Below are 13,776 nucleotides of genomic sequence, written 5' to 3' on the forward strand. Positions count from 1 at the left end.
GGTACTTCCCTACAACCAGCCCTTAAATAATCAGCAGTGAAGTAAGGACAGCGTCATACCACAATATGCTGTATCTACAACCAGGAACTGAACTACGATGGATGTAGACAACTATGGTGAACAAAAAGTGGAAAAAAAAAGCCCACACTTGGTCCCCTTCCACACATCTTGAAGTGACACCTTTTGAGAGCCTTTATCGGGCTGTGACTACCATGCAGGAGCAGAAGGACGTAAGTAAAGCCTACCATATGGACATTCTTCAAAACCCTGAGGTACCGAATTAAGGATAAAGCTGGAGTCCTTCGACTAGGAAAGCTCATAGGGAACTGAAATTCCACTAGCCTAAAATAGAAAGTCTAGTGTCTGAAAAAGATATATCTCAAATGCAGGCACGTTTAGTTAGGGAAGGGGAGCAGGGTTTGGGTCAGGCATTCACACAAGCTCAACAGTTCAGAGACGGATTTCCCTGTCCTTTCTGAAGAAGGGTCCTCTTTGCTGTACAGAGACGCCATAGGAAGGACATCACTGTCGTCTCTCTGAAGTGCTACAGAAGTCTGCTGTGTTTTCAAGCTGAGGTGTTCCTGCTCACCCACACTTGTGGAGGAGGGAGGATTGGCTAGGTGACCAAAGATAAAAGCCCCATTATTAAGTTTTAAAACACCAACAGTTTTCGAAGAGGTTAGTTACTAACCTTTTGCATCATATATCTGCAAGTTGTGTTTTACAGAAAAGTGCCACTAGGAGAGTAATTTCAGAGAGTCTTTTAATAGACTTTATGAAGCCAAAGAAAAAAACAATACTGAAATTCTCACCACTTAACACATTAATGAAATATTTTTCTTCCAGTAAAAAAATAAAAGAGGACAGTAAAAACCGTTGATACACTTCCAAGAACTTCGGAGCAGTTACAGTAAATATAAAAGTTTTAGCAAACCATCCTCTTTAGGTCTAGAAAGGAAGCTTGCCCCAAAACACACCTTGCAATGCACTCCAAGAATGCTACCAACGTGATGGGGACAATTTATGCCGCGTATGTCACAGCTTCCTTGGCATCCAATGAAGAGTAAAATTAACATTGAGAGGTTGACAACGTAAGCCACGTTAAAAAAATAAAAATAAAAAAAATAAAAAAAATTCAGAGAGAGCAAAATACAGGACAAAAAACGTTTTCAAATGGAGACGTCCGGAGAGTGAAAGTATGCCGGTACGCTAAAGAACGATCAGCGAGGCTTCACAAGTCTTTCTAAATTCGGCCATTGGACTGATGGGCAGGTCAGGAAGGACTCTTACTTGCAAGCTGAGGACAAGAAGCAGGCACAAGTGTAAAGTCACTGAAGCATTGAATTTAGCATTTAGCACATTCCAGATCTCCCCCCCCCACCAGAAGTGCCAATCCATGCTAAAGTTCAATTTAAGCGTCCTTAAAGATTACAAGGACCACTTTATTGTAAGAATTCAGGCGTCTGACATCGTGCCAGACCTCAGGACCCACACACTATTCACTCTTTCAAAATGTCTGTATTGAAAATGAACCCCTATTACCTTATTTCCGGAAGCTGTTGCGAATGAGCCTGTAATATCTCAATCTGCAGTCAGAAAGAGCACTAGGGAGCAGACCTAACAGATCTGCAAATCCCACCTTTGGAGGGGACATGAACGAGTTGCTTCATCTGAAGTACAGCAAACAGGCTAATGCTACAGGATTATGTATGGCACAGAGGAAAAAAACGTCCGACTGCCAAGTACATAAGAAGCTTTACCAGGGCTAATCCCCACAAAAGCAACATACTTACCTTCAATAATGGTCTTTCCAGTGGATACTCCTCAGGCGTAGAGCTCCAGCGCACCACTAGGTCAGCACTACACACAAAGAACCCGACACAGGAGCCGATGCCCATGTGCAGTATCACCAAGAAGCAGTCACTCGATCCGGTGACTCCAGCACTAGATGGCAAGAATATGTAAAGCAGGTGTATCTACAGCCAGACATCCCATCAAACAGAGCGTTCTGGTCGATACGCCTCAGGCGTAGAGCTCCAGCGCACCTCTAGGTCAGCACTACACACAAAGAACCCAACACAGGAGCCGATGCCCATGTGCAGTATCACCAAGAAGCAGTCACTCGATCCGGTGACTTCAACACTAGATGGAAAGAATATGCAAAGCAGGTGTATCTACAGCCAGACATCCCTTCGAACAGAGCGTTCTGGTCGATACTCCTCAGGCGTAGAGCTCCAGCGCACCTCTAGGTCAGCACTACACACAAAGAACCCGACACAGGAGCCGATGCCCATGTGCAGTATCACCAAGAAGCAGTCACTCGATCCAGTGACTCCAACACTAGATGGCAGAATATGCAAAGCAGGTGTATCTACAGCCAGACATCCCATCGAACAGTGTTCTGGTGGATGCTCCTAAAGACAAATGTCAATGGCAGGCACTCCATATGCAGTGGTAGCAACCTTGGCGGAACGGCCTCATTCAGGCCTTTCAGAGGTTGCTTCTCAGCCACTACGCGGCAGCTCTTAACACACAGGACTATCCACCTTCATAGAGTCTTTTTCTGCATCACCCTACCAGTCTTTGCCCCAGAGAGCCTCCACAAAAAAACAAAAACAAAACAAAAAAACTGTCCACCCGATGGTCTTTGCTGTGACTGATGTAAAAGCTTAGAGCTCTTTTGGGCGACCCAGCTGATGAAGTCTATCCCCCTCTTTCAAGAGGCGAGCCAGACTAAAGAACTTGAGAGGATAACGGATAAACCAATGTGAAAAGGAACTGCCACTTTTTGCAATAAGGTTGTCCTGGTCCTCAGCACCAGTTTGTTTGGAGAAAAAAAATGTGGTGTAGTTCAACTGCATCAAGAGCCTGGAGCTCACACACGCAAAGAGCTAAAGTGATGCCAACGAGTACGTCTTTAGGGTCATAAGACGCTATAAGCGGCTGTTCACTGGCTTGAAGGAGTACACATGTGAAGCATCAGAACCCCATTAAGATCCTTTGTCACATCACAAACTGTTTCAGAGGCAATGTGCGTTAAATCTTTAAGAAACAGTGCAACAGGTTATACGGATTTGTATAGCAGAGCTTATCACCCATGAGGGTAAAGAGGCGCCAGGTGATTTAAACAAGGACAGTTGGTCCAGTAAACCAAGAAATAACCTTTAATTGTGTCCACTTGAAGGCCTTCTGGACTAAAGACAAAGCAAATAAAATATAAAACAGTTTGGCCTGCAAAGGATCTGTCCTGTGAACTCAGCATCCAGCCTCTAATTTGTTCTACCGTAAATAGACTTCATGGAGGGACACCTGGCTGCCACAATTTTGTTTGTTAACTCAAATACAGTCAACTGCAATCACTCAATCTCCAAATACAGAGGTGTAAATTGAGGAAGTTTGCTAGAGAATCCTGCCCAGCTGTTGAGAAAGAAAATCCTCCTGAAGTGGTAGCCTGAACAGAGGGAAGATGCACATACTCAGAAGGTCCAGATACCACACTCTCCTGAGCCAGTCTGGGGCTCATGATGGCCTGGGGCTTCATTTGTTCTCGGTTTTCTTCAGAAATGGGGCCAGGAGAGGCAGAAAGTCATGCAGCAGTCCAATGTTCCACACTTTTAACAGTGGCAAAGTGAACTAAACAAGGATCTCCCCATGGTTGGAATAGTCCTGTGCCCCTCGCCCCCACCCTCCCAGAGTGCAGTTGCCATTTGTAATGTAGCAGGCACTGCCAGTTAAGCGCATACGCCCCAGCGTTCAAGGATCCACAACTGCAGGTCTTTTGCTGTTTCCTCTGAATCCTGGATGACACCCAACAGGTTTCCTTGGTGCTGGGTCCTCTGGGACTTTAGATACAAATGTGGAACCTGCACGCGCCACCTGGCGAAGCAGAGCAAAAGGATGCGCGATGATAAGTTGACAAAAGGCGTCAGAGCTACTCTCAGAGCTCCCGAACCAAGGCTGAAACATCAGGATCATAGCCTGAATGTCCTGGAATAAGTCCAAAGGAGGAAAGGCCGCGAGGGCTTCTTTAAAGAGTAGTGTAGGAAAGTCCCCTCTTTCTTGGCATGGTTACCCCCATTTTCTGACTGTTGTCAGTGTGTTTAACTGTGTCTACTGGGATACTGCTAACCAGGACCCCAGTAGTTTTGCGCTCTCCTCTAAATTGTATCTCACTTCCCAAAACTGGCATACTGGTCCCACCATTAAGTCCCTAGTATATGGTATATAGGTACCCAGGGCTTCGTGGCTCCAGGGAATCCCTATGGGCTGCAGCAGTTATTTTGCCACCCACAGGGAACCCATGCAAAGGGGTCTGCAGGCCTGCCATGGCAGCCTGTTGGAAAATGGTGCATGCACCCGTTTTCACTAAAGGTCACTATAAGTCACCGCTATGGTAGGCTCTCTCAGCCCAGAGGGGAGGGTGCAGGTACGTGTGTGAGGGCACCCCGCACTAGCAAAGGTGTCCCCACAAACTCCGGATCCATTTTCCTGGACTTCCTGAGTGTGGGGACGCCATTTTATGCGTGTACTTGACATGGGTCACTACCTGTGTTCAGCTACATAATGGTAACTTCGGACCTGGGCATGTTTGATAACAAACATGTCAGAATCATACCCCAATACTGTTGCAAGTAATGAAAGTATGATTCCTTGCTCCCTGAGGGCTCCTTAGAGGACCCCTTACCATTACTACTACCAGTCTTGCGGGTTTTCTGGGCAGCCCAAGCTGCTGCCACCCCTCAGACAGGTTTCTGCCCTCCTGCTGCTTGATCTGATCAAGCCCAGGAAGGCAGAACAATGGATTTCCTTTGGGGAGTTGGAGGTAACACCCTCTTCCCTTTAGAAATAGGTGTGACTGGCTTGGGAGGAGTAGCCTCCCCAGCCACTGGTTTGCTTTGAAGGGCACATTTGGTGCCCTCCATGCATAAAACCAGTCCACACCGGTTCAAAACCCCCCGGTCCCTACTCTGGCGCGAAACTGGACAATGGAAAGGGGAGTGACCACTCCCCTGTCCATCACCACCCCAGGGGTGGTGCCCAGAGCTCCTCTAGGGGTCCTTGGGTTCTGCCATCTTGTTTCCAAGGTTGGCAGGGACCTCTGGGAGCATCTGAGTGGCCAGGCCAGGCAGGTGACATCAGAGCCCCGTCCTGATAGGTGCTTACCTGGTTAGGTGACTAATCCCCCTTCCAGGGCTTTTTAGGGTCTCTCTCTTGGGTGGGTCCTTAGATTCGGCTCGAAAAATTCCAGCAGGACTCCTCTGCTTCAACTTCTGGCCACTGGAAAGACAACTGGACCCTCCAGGAAACGACTAAAGCTGCTACACCGAAGAAGGCTCTTCTGCAACTTTGTTTCCACATCTCCTGCCAGCTTTGCAACATTTCCCCAGTTGTGCATCCTCAGAAGACTGCAACTCTTCCGCCTGCACAAGAAGGAGGACTCTCCCTTGGAGTGAAGGAGTCACTTCCTTGCAACCACAGGCACCTACAACAAGCGACGACCGGCTGCGTGGATCCCCTCTCCTGCTGAGCTGCGTGGATCCTGCATCACAGGTGGTGGTCCACAGTAGACCTCTTGGTCCTCTCTGCCAGCTGTCCAACTCTGGTGAAAGTAAGTCCTTGCTTTCCAACATAGGACAGTGACCCCATGCACCACGTCTCTTGCGCATGCCAGGGCTTGTTTGCATCTCTTGCATGGGATCTTTAAGGGACGTGAAGCTCCAGTCCCCAGCACTTCATCCTGCAAAGCACAGCCTTCTGCATGGTTCTCCTGTGGCGTGCGATCCTCCTTTGTAGTGCTGTGTGGGCTTCTTGCACCTTCAGTGTCCTCGTCCTGTGGGACTCCTGCGGGTGCTGCCTCTGCCCCAATAGACTCTCTCCAACGCTGTGGGTCGCCTGTGACTCCCCCTCCTGGGCCTTGCTGGTCCCTGGCAGCACCTCTTTTCCACTAACCACAAGTTTGCCTTTGCCAAGGCTTCTTGGTGGAATTCCTGCACCGACACCAGTCTGCAATCTTCACTCCAGCGCGGGACATCTGCATGCATCGGACCTCTTCTCCGGCTCCAGGGCTGCAGTGCTGACCTGTTCTTCCCTGTCGACCAACTCCTACATCCACAGCTGGGTGGGTAGAAGCTTCTACTCCTCCTGGACTCCACTGTGACTCTTGAGCTTGGTCCCCTCTCTCTGCAGGTCTTCTTTCTTCAGGAATTCACCGCTGGTTTTCTTGCAGTCTTGTCTGGGTGTCTTTCTACTTTTCCTCCTTTGGGGTGGTTTGGGGAAATTCCAGTGTTTTACTCCTGCATTACAGGTCTCTGGGGGGTACTGTGATACTTAACTCTGTTTTTCTATTACTCCCAGCTCCCCTCTACGCATTTTATTTACCTAGGTGGGGGTACCTTGTTCGCATTCCTTTTTTTATCATATGGTTTGTGCCTTTTCTACGGACGTTTCTGATTACTAGGGTATATAGTGTATTACTTACCGCCTAAGGATGGGTTACCTGTCTGGTATTTTGTGGTGATTTGTTCCAAAAATAAAGTACCTTTATTTTTGTACAACTGAGTGTTTTCAATCATGTGTGTAAGTGCTGTGTGACTACAGTGGCATTGCATGAGCTTTGCAGGTCACCTAGATAAGCCTGGGCTGCTCATCCACAGCTACCTCTAGAGAGCCTGGCTTCTAGAGCCTGCCTACACTTCACTAAGACTGGATACCTGGACCTGGTATAAGGTGTAAGTACCAAAGATACCCACCACACACCAGGCCAGCTTCCCAAAGGTAGTGTCAGCTGGAAATATCAGGTATAACTTCAGCTCGTTGCTCAAGAACCCCAACGATGTCAGAAGGTCTGTTGTCATCTGGAGGTGGTCTATGATGGACTATGGCAAGCCTGCATTCAACAGCCAGTAGTAACGGTAGGGGAAATCTGGTTTCCTTAAGCTCCCTAGATGGGTGGTCACCACTGCCAGAATTTTCATCAACACCAGAGATTGCTGTTAAGGCCAAAAGGGAGCACTGCAAATATAATACCCTTGACCAACCTTTAACTATAGGTAACCTATGTGGAACTGCAGAACGTGTGCATCAAAGAATGCGTCTTGCAGGTTCAAGGTTACCTTTCAGTCGCTCAGATCCAGGGGAAAGCATTCTGAATTTGACCTTCCACAGTACGGTATACAAAGGGGAACGATGTAAAATAGGATTAGAGTCTACATCCTTCTTCAGCATTAATAAATGAAAATTAAATTAACTCATAATAATACTAAAACTGTACTCATATTTCCCGATACTAATCCATCACTAATTCTTGTTGGGTTCCAGAGTAGCGTGCTACTCGCCGAAAAGCGCTTTGACGCCTCATCAGGGGTAGTAAGCGCTATATAATGAAAATGTCACTTACCCAGTGTACATCTGTTCGTGGCATCAGTCGCTGTAGATTCGCATGTTTTGCATAGCTCGCCATCTGGTGTTGGGCCGGAGTGTTACAAGTTGTTTTTCTTCGAAGAAGTCTTTCGAGTCACGGGACCGAGTGACTCCTCCTTTTGTCTCCATTGCGCATGGGCGTCGACTCCATCTTCGATTGTTTTTCCCCGCAGAGGGTGAGGTAGGAGTTGAATTGTAGTAATAGTGCCCATGCAATGGAGTGACTAAGTATGTACCTATTTAAGGTTGAGATGATACATATACAAATAGTTGAAGGTAACTTCCAAACTGCTACAGGCTCCCGGGGAGGCGGGTGGGCACATGCGAATCTACAGCGACTGATGCCACGAACAGATGTACACTGGGTAAGTGACATTTTCAGTTCGATGGCATCTGTCGCTGTAGATACGCATGTTTTGCATAGACTAGTAAGCAGTTATCTCCCCAAAAGCGGTGGCTCAGCCTGTAGGAGTGGAAGTAGTCTGAAATAATGTTCTTAATACGGCTTGACCTACTGTGGCTTGTTGTGCGGATAACACGTCTACACAGTAGTGCTTGGTGAATGTGTGAGGCGTAGACCATGTGGCTGCCTTACATATTTCTTGCATTGGGATGTTTCCTAGAAAGGCCATGGTAGCACCTTTCTTTCTGGTTGAGTGTGCCCTTGGTGTAATGGGCAGCTGTCGTTTAGCTTTAAGGTAGCAGATTTGGATGCATTTAACTATCCATCTGGCTATACCTTGTTTTGATATTGGGTTTCCTGCATGAGGTTTTTGAAATGCAATAAATAGTTGTTTAGTCTTTCTGATGTTCTTTGTTCTGTCAATGTAATACATTAATGCTCTTTTGACATCTAATGTATGTAGTGCCCTTTCAGCTACGGTATCTGGCTGTGGAAAGAACACTGGAAGTTCCACTGTTTGATTTAGATGGAACGGTGAAATAACCTTTGGCAAAAATTTAGGATTAGTCCTTAGGACGACCTTATTCTTGTGTAGTTGTATAAAAGGTTCTTGTATTGTAAACGCCTGAATCTCGCTTACTCTTCTTAGGGAAGTAATGGCAATGAGAAATGCAACCTTCCAGGTTAGGAACTGTATTTCGCAGGAGTGCATGGGTTCAAAAGGTGGACCCATAAGTCTAGTTAGGACAACATTTAGGTTCCATGAAGGAACAGGAGGTGTTCTTGGTTATATAATTCTCCTAAGGCCCTCCATGAATGCTTTAAAGACTGGTATCTTATATAGGGAAGTTGAATAGGTAGTCTGCAGGTATGCAGATATTGCTGCAAGGTGTATTTTAATGGAAGAGAAAGCCAGGTTAGATTTTTGTAAGTGAAGCAAGTAACCCACTACATGTTCTGGAGTTGTGTGTAATGGTTGTATTTGATTAATATGGCAGTAGCAAACAAACCTCTTCCATTTACTTGCATAGCAGTGCCTGGTGGATGGCCTTCTGGCTTGCTTTATGACTTCCATACATTCTTGGGTAAGTTGTAAGTGCCCGAATTCTAGGATTTCAGGAGCCAGATTGCTAGATTCAGCGATGCTGGATCTGGGTGTCTGATCTTTTGGTTGTGTTGTGTCAACAGATCTGGCCTGTTGGGCAATTTGATGTAGGGTACTACTGATAGGTCTAGCAGCGTTGTGTACCAGGGTTGCCTTGCCCAAGTTGGTGCTATTAATATGAGTTTGAGTTTGTTTTGACTGAGTTTGTTTACCAGGTAAGGAAGGAGAGGGAGAGGAGGAAAAGCGTAAGCAAATATCCCTGACCAGTTCATCCATAGGGCATTGCCTTGGGACTGTTTGTGTGGGTATCTGGATGCGAAGTTTTGGCATTTTGCGTTCTCCTTCGTCGCAAACAAGTCTATTTGAGGTGTTCCCCAGAGTTTGAAATAGGTGTTCAGAATTTGGGGGTGAATTTCCCATTCGTGGACCTGTTGGTGATCTCGAGAGAGATTGTCTGCGAGTTGATTTTGGATCCCTGGTATAAATTGTGCTATTAGGCGAATTTGGTTGTGAATTGCCCAATGCCAAATTTTTTGTGCTAGCAGGCTTAACTGCGTGGAGTGCGTCCCCCCTTGCTTGTTTAGATAATACATTGTTGTCATGTTGTCTGTCTTGACGAGAATGTATTTGTGAACTATTATTGGTTGGAAAGCTTTTAGTGCTTGAAAAACTGCTAGAAGTTCTAGGTGATTTATATGCAGTTTTGTTTGATGTACGTTCCATTGTCCTTGTATGCTGTGTTGATCGAGGTGTGCTCCCCACCCTGTCATGGAAGCATCTGTTGTTATTACGTATTGTGGCACTGGATCTTGGAAAGGCCGCCCTTTGTTTAAATTTATGTTGTTCCACCACAGAAGCGAGAGGTAAGTTTGGCGGTCTATTAACACCAGATCTAGAAGATGACCCTGTGCTTGAGACCACTGTGATGCTAGGCACTGTTGTAAGGGCCTTGTGCAGTCTTGCGTTTGGGACAATGGCTATGCATGAAGACATCATGCCTAGGAGTTGTAATATCATCTTTGCTTGTATCTTTTGTGTTGGATACATGCGTTGTATGATGGTGTTGAAATTTTGAATTCTTTGGGGACTTGGAGTGGCTACTCCTTTTGTTGTGTCTATTATGGCTCCTAAGTATTGTTGTACCTTGCACGGCAGAATGTTGGATTTCGTGAAGTTGACGGCGAACCCTAGTTTGAAGAGGGTTTGTATGATCTGATTTGTGTGATTTGAGCACTCTATTAACGAATGGGCCTTGATTAGCCAGTCGTCTAGATATGGGAACACATGTATTTGCTGCCTTCTGATGTGTGCAGCGACTACCGCTAGACATTTGGTAAAGACTCTTGGTGCGGTTGTTAATCCGAAAGGCAGTACCTTGAATTGGTAATGTATTCCTTTGAATACAAACCTTAGGTATTTCCTGTGCGATGGGTGTATTGGTATATGGAAATACGCGTCCTTGAGGTCTAAAGTTGTCATGTAGTCGTGTAGTTTTAGCAATGGTAATACTTCTTGTAGTGTGACCATGTGAAAGTGGTCTGATTTGATGAATGTGTTCACTATTCTGAGGTCTAGGATTGGTCTCAGCGTTTTGTCCTTCTTTGGTATCAGAAGGTACAGTGAGTAAACTCCTGTGTTTATTTGTGTGTTTGGCACTAATTCGATTGCATTCTTTTGCAATAGTGCCTGCACTTCTATCTCCAGGAGATTGGAATGATGTTTTGTCAAATTTTGTGCTTTTGGTGGTATGTTTGGAGGGAATTGTAGAAATTCTATGCAATAACCATGTTGGATAATTGCTAGAACCCAAGTGTCTGTAGTGATTTCCTCCCATGCTTTGTAATAATGACTTATTCTTCCCCCCACTGGTGTTGTGTGGAGGGGTGAGTGACATGTGAGTCACTGCTTAGTAGTAGGGGTTTTGGGGCTTTGAAATTTTCCTCTATTCCTAGGGAATTGCCCTCCTCTATATTGTCCCCGAAAACCTCCTCTGTACTGTCCCTGGTAACTGGACGGTGTTGCCTGTGAGGTGCTGGCTTGTGTGCTCTGACCCCGAAACCCCCCTCTAAAGGGTGTTTTACGGAATGTGCTGTAATTCCCTCTGCTCTGCGGGGAGTAGAGTGCGCCCATGGCTTTAGCAGTGTCCGTGTCTTTTTTGAGTTTCTCAATCGCTGTGTCCACTTCTGGACCGAACAGTTCTTTTTCGTTAAAAGGCATATTGAGAACTGCTTGCTGAATCTCTGGTTTAAATCCAGACGTTCGGAGCCATGCATGCCTTCTGATAGTTACAGATGTATTAATTGTCCGTGCAGCTGTATCTGCAGCGTCCATGGAGGAGCGGATTTGGTTGTTGGAAATGGTCTGTCCCTCCTCAACCACTTGTTTTGCCCTATTTTGTAGGTCCTTGGGCAGATGGTCAATGAGATGTTGCATCTCATCCCAATAGGCTCTGTCATAGCGCGCAAGTAGTGCCTGGGAGTTAGCGATGCGCCACTGGTTTGCAGCTTGTGCTGCGACTCTCTTACCAGCTGCATCGAACTTGCGGCTTTCTTTATCTGGGGGTGGTGCATCTCCAGATGTGTGGGAGTTGGCCCTTTTCCTAGCTGCTCCTACAACGACAGAGTCTGGTGGCAGCTGTGTAGTGATGAAAGCCGGGTCTGTAGGAGGCGCCTTATACTTTTTTTCCACTCTTGGTGTGATTGCCCTACTTTTGACCGGCTCCTTAAAGATTTCTTTTGCGTGCCGGAGCATACCAGGGAGCATAGGCAGGCTTTGGTAGGAGCTGTGGGTGGAGGAGAGTGTGTTGAATAAAAAGTCATCCTCGACCTGTTCTGAGTGGAGGCTTACATTGTGAAATTGTGCTGCTCTAGCCACCACTTGAGAATACGCAGTGCTGTCCTCTGGTGGAGATGGCTTCGTAGGGTATGCCTCCGGACTGTTATCTGACACTGGGGCGTCGTATAAGTCCCATGCGTCTTGATCTTGGTCACCCTGGCTCATGGTGGTGTGAGCTGGGGAATGTGATGGAGTTTGTGCTGGTGAGACGTTAATCACAGGTGGAGGAGAGGGTGGTGGGGTAACTTTTTTCACCACTTTTGTTTGTGGTGTTTGTTCAGTTTGGAACTCCAATCTTCTCTTTCTTCTAATAGGGGGAAGGGTGCTTATTTTTCCTGTCCCCTGCTGTATGAAAATACGCTTTTGCGTATGGTCTACATCAGTTGAGTGTAGCTCTTCCTCAAACCTATGCTTTTGCATTTGGGAGGTTAGCGAGTGCTCTTCTGTATAAGAGCCTGAAACTGGGTCGGTTGCAGTTTGTTTTGGCACCGAAACCCTGTCTGCATCTTTTTTCGGCTCCGAGGTGACTTTTTTCTTTTTCGGGGCCGAAACCTCTCGGCGTCGATCTTCTTCGGTGCCGCTGTCTCGGCGTCGAGCCGTGTCTACACCGGTATCTCGGTGTCGATGCTTGTCTCCAGCACTTTCTCGGTCCCGAGAAGGCTGTGTGCCGGTGTCTCGACCGGAGTCGGACGATCTCGGCACTGTTTGGGCCTTTTTCGGTGCCGACGGTCGGTCACCGAATTTATGGGTCGAGCCATGGCCTGGTGGCAGTGGCGTCCCCTGGGCCTTGTAAATCTTCTTCTGAGTGGTTTTCGACGTCTTACTCACGGTTTGTGTATCGTCGAATCCTTCGGAGTCCGATTCTTGGATCGAAAAGGTTCCCTCCTCTTCTTGTTCCTCGAACTCCCGGTGGGCTGTCGGCGCGGACGCCATCTGAAGTCTTCTGGCTCGACGGTCTCGGAGTGTTTTTCAGGACCGGAACGCACGACAGGCCTCGCAGGTGTCTTCACTGTGCTCAGGTGACAGGCACAAGTTGCAGACCAAGTGTTGGTCTGTATAGGGGTATTTATTGTGGCATTTGGGACAGAAACGGAACGGGGTCCGTTCCATCGGCGTTCTTCTGCACGCGGTCGGGCCGACCAGGCCCCGACGGGGGATCGAAAAAATTACCCCGAAGGGCACCGGAGCTCGTCGATCTTAGACGCGGTGTTGAATCTAACTACGCCGATCCCGAACGCAACAATACCGACGAAAATCTTCCGAAATTAGCTATCTTTCCGTTCCGAAACTCGGAGCGACAGGAACACGTCCGAACCCGATGGCGGAAAAAAAACAATCGAAGATGGAGTCGACGCCCATGCGCAATGGAGACAAAAGGAGGAGTCACTCGGTCCCGTGACTCGAAAGACTTCTTCGAAGAAAAACAACTTGTAACACTCCGGCCCAACACCAGATGGCGAGCTATGCAAAACATGCGTATCTACAGCGACAGATGCCATCGAACATACTATTACAATACAATACAATAGTAGGGATTATTAACCAGTCTCAATTTCAGAGGCCAGAACCCTCTTGATGGTGTCTTTGGACAGTAGTACTTACACCTCTTGCAGAATGGATAGGTGCTCTTCAGAACTGCTCTGAAGCAGGAGAAAGCTGTGGCAGGTCGAAAAAAAATGGCAGCACATAGGTCTGACTGTACACCAACCCGCTAGAGTAGCCCTGACAAGGCCAAAACTGATGTGGAAACTGTCTGCCTAAAGCCAAGAGACTCAAAGAACACAGAGTGGCCAGAGTCCACCTTCAACGCTTCAAGGAAAGTCTGACTTTTTACCAGATAGGCATATTCACAAGGGATGCCTGTCCAGCCTCAGACAACTCTGTGGATTGCATCTATGTGTGGCTATGGAGCACCACACTAATGCCTCACGCCTCACTGTAAGACATCTTGAGTAATTCCAGAACAAATGGCAAAACAGGAAAACCACACTGACCAACCTCAAGGCTAGCTGTA

At 47.1% G+C, this 13,776-nt stretch overlaps 1 protein-coding gene across 5 annotated transcripts in view; it reads right to left on the minus strand.

The window, feature by feature from the left end:
- Window positions 1-705: 705 nt before the first annotated feature.
- The window catches only part of LOC138268126 (cold-inducible RNA-binding protein B-like), a 157,297-nt gene continuing 144,226 nt past the window's right edge, over window positions 706-13,776 (minus strand). The window contains exon 7 of one of the 5 annotated variants that reach the window (XM_069217532.1): window positions 706-1,297. The gene's annotated coding sequence lies outside the window, so the exon portion shown is untranslated. The remainder of the gene's footprint in view (window positions 1,298-13,776) is intronic. The other 4 variants (XM_069217531.1, XM_069217530.1, XM_069217529.1 and 1 more) reach the window with 4 other exon arrangements.

The sequence above is a fragment of the Pleurodeles waltl genome, chromosome 12, assembly GCF_031143425.1.
Source record: "Pleurodeles waltl isolate 20211129_DDA chromosome 12, aPleWal1.hap1.20221129, whole genome shotgun sequence".
Taxonomy (NCBI): domain Eukaryota; kingdom Metazoa; phylum Chordata; class Amphibia; order Caudata; family Salamandridae; genus Pleurodeles; species Pleurodeles waltl.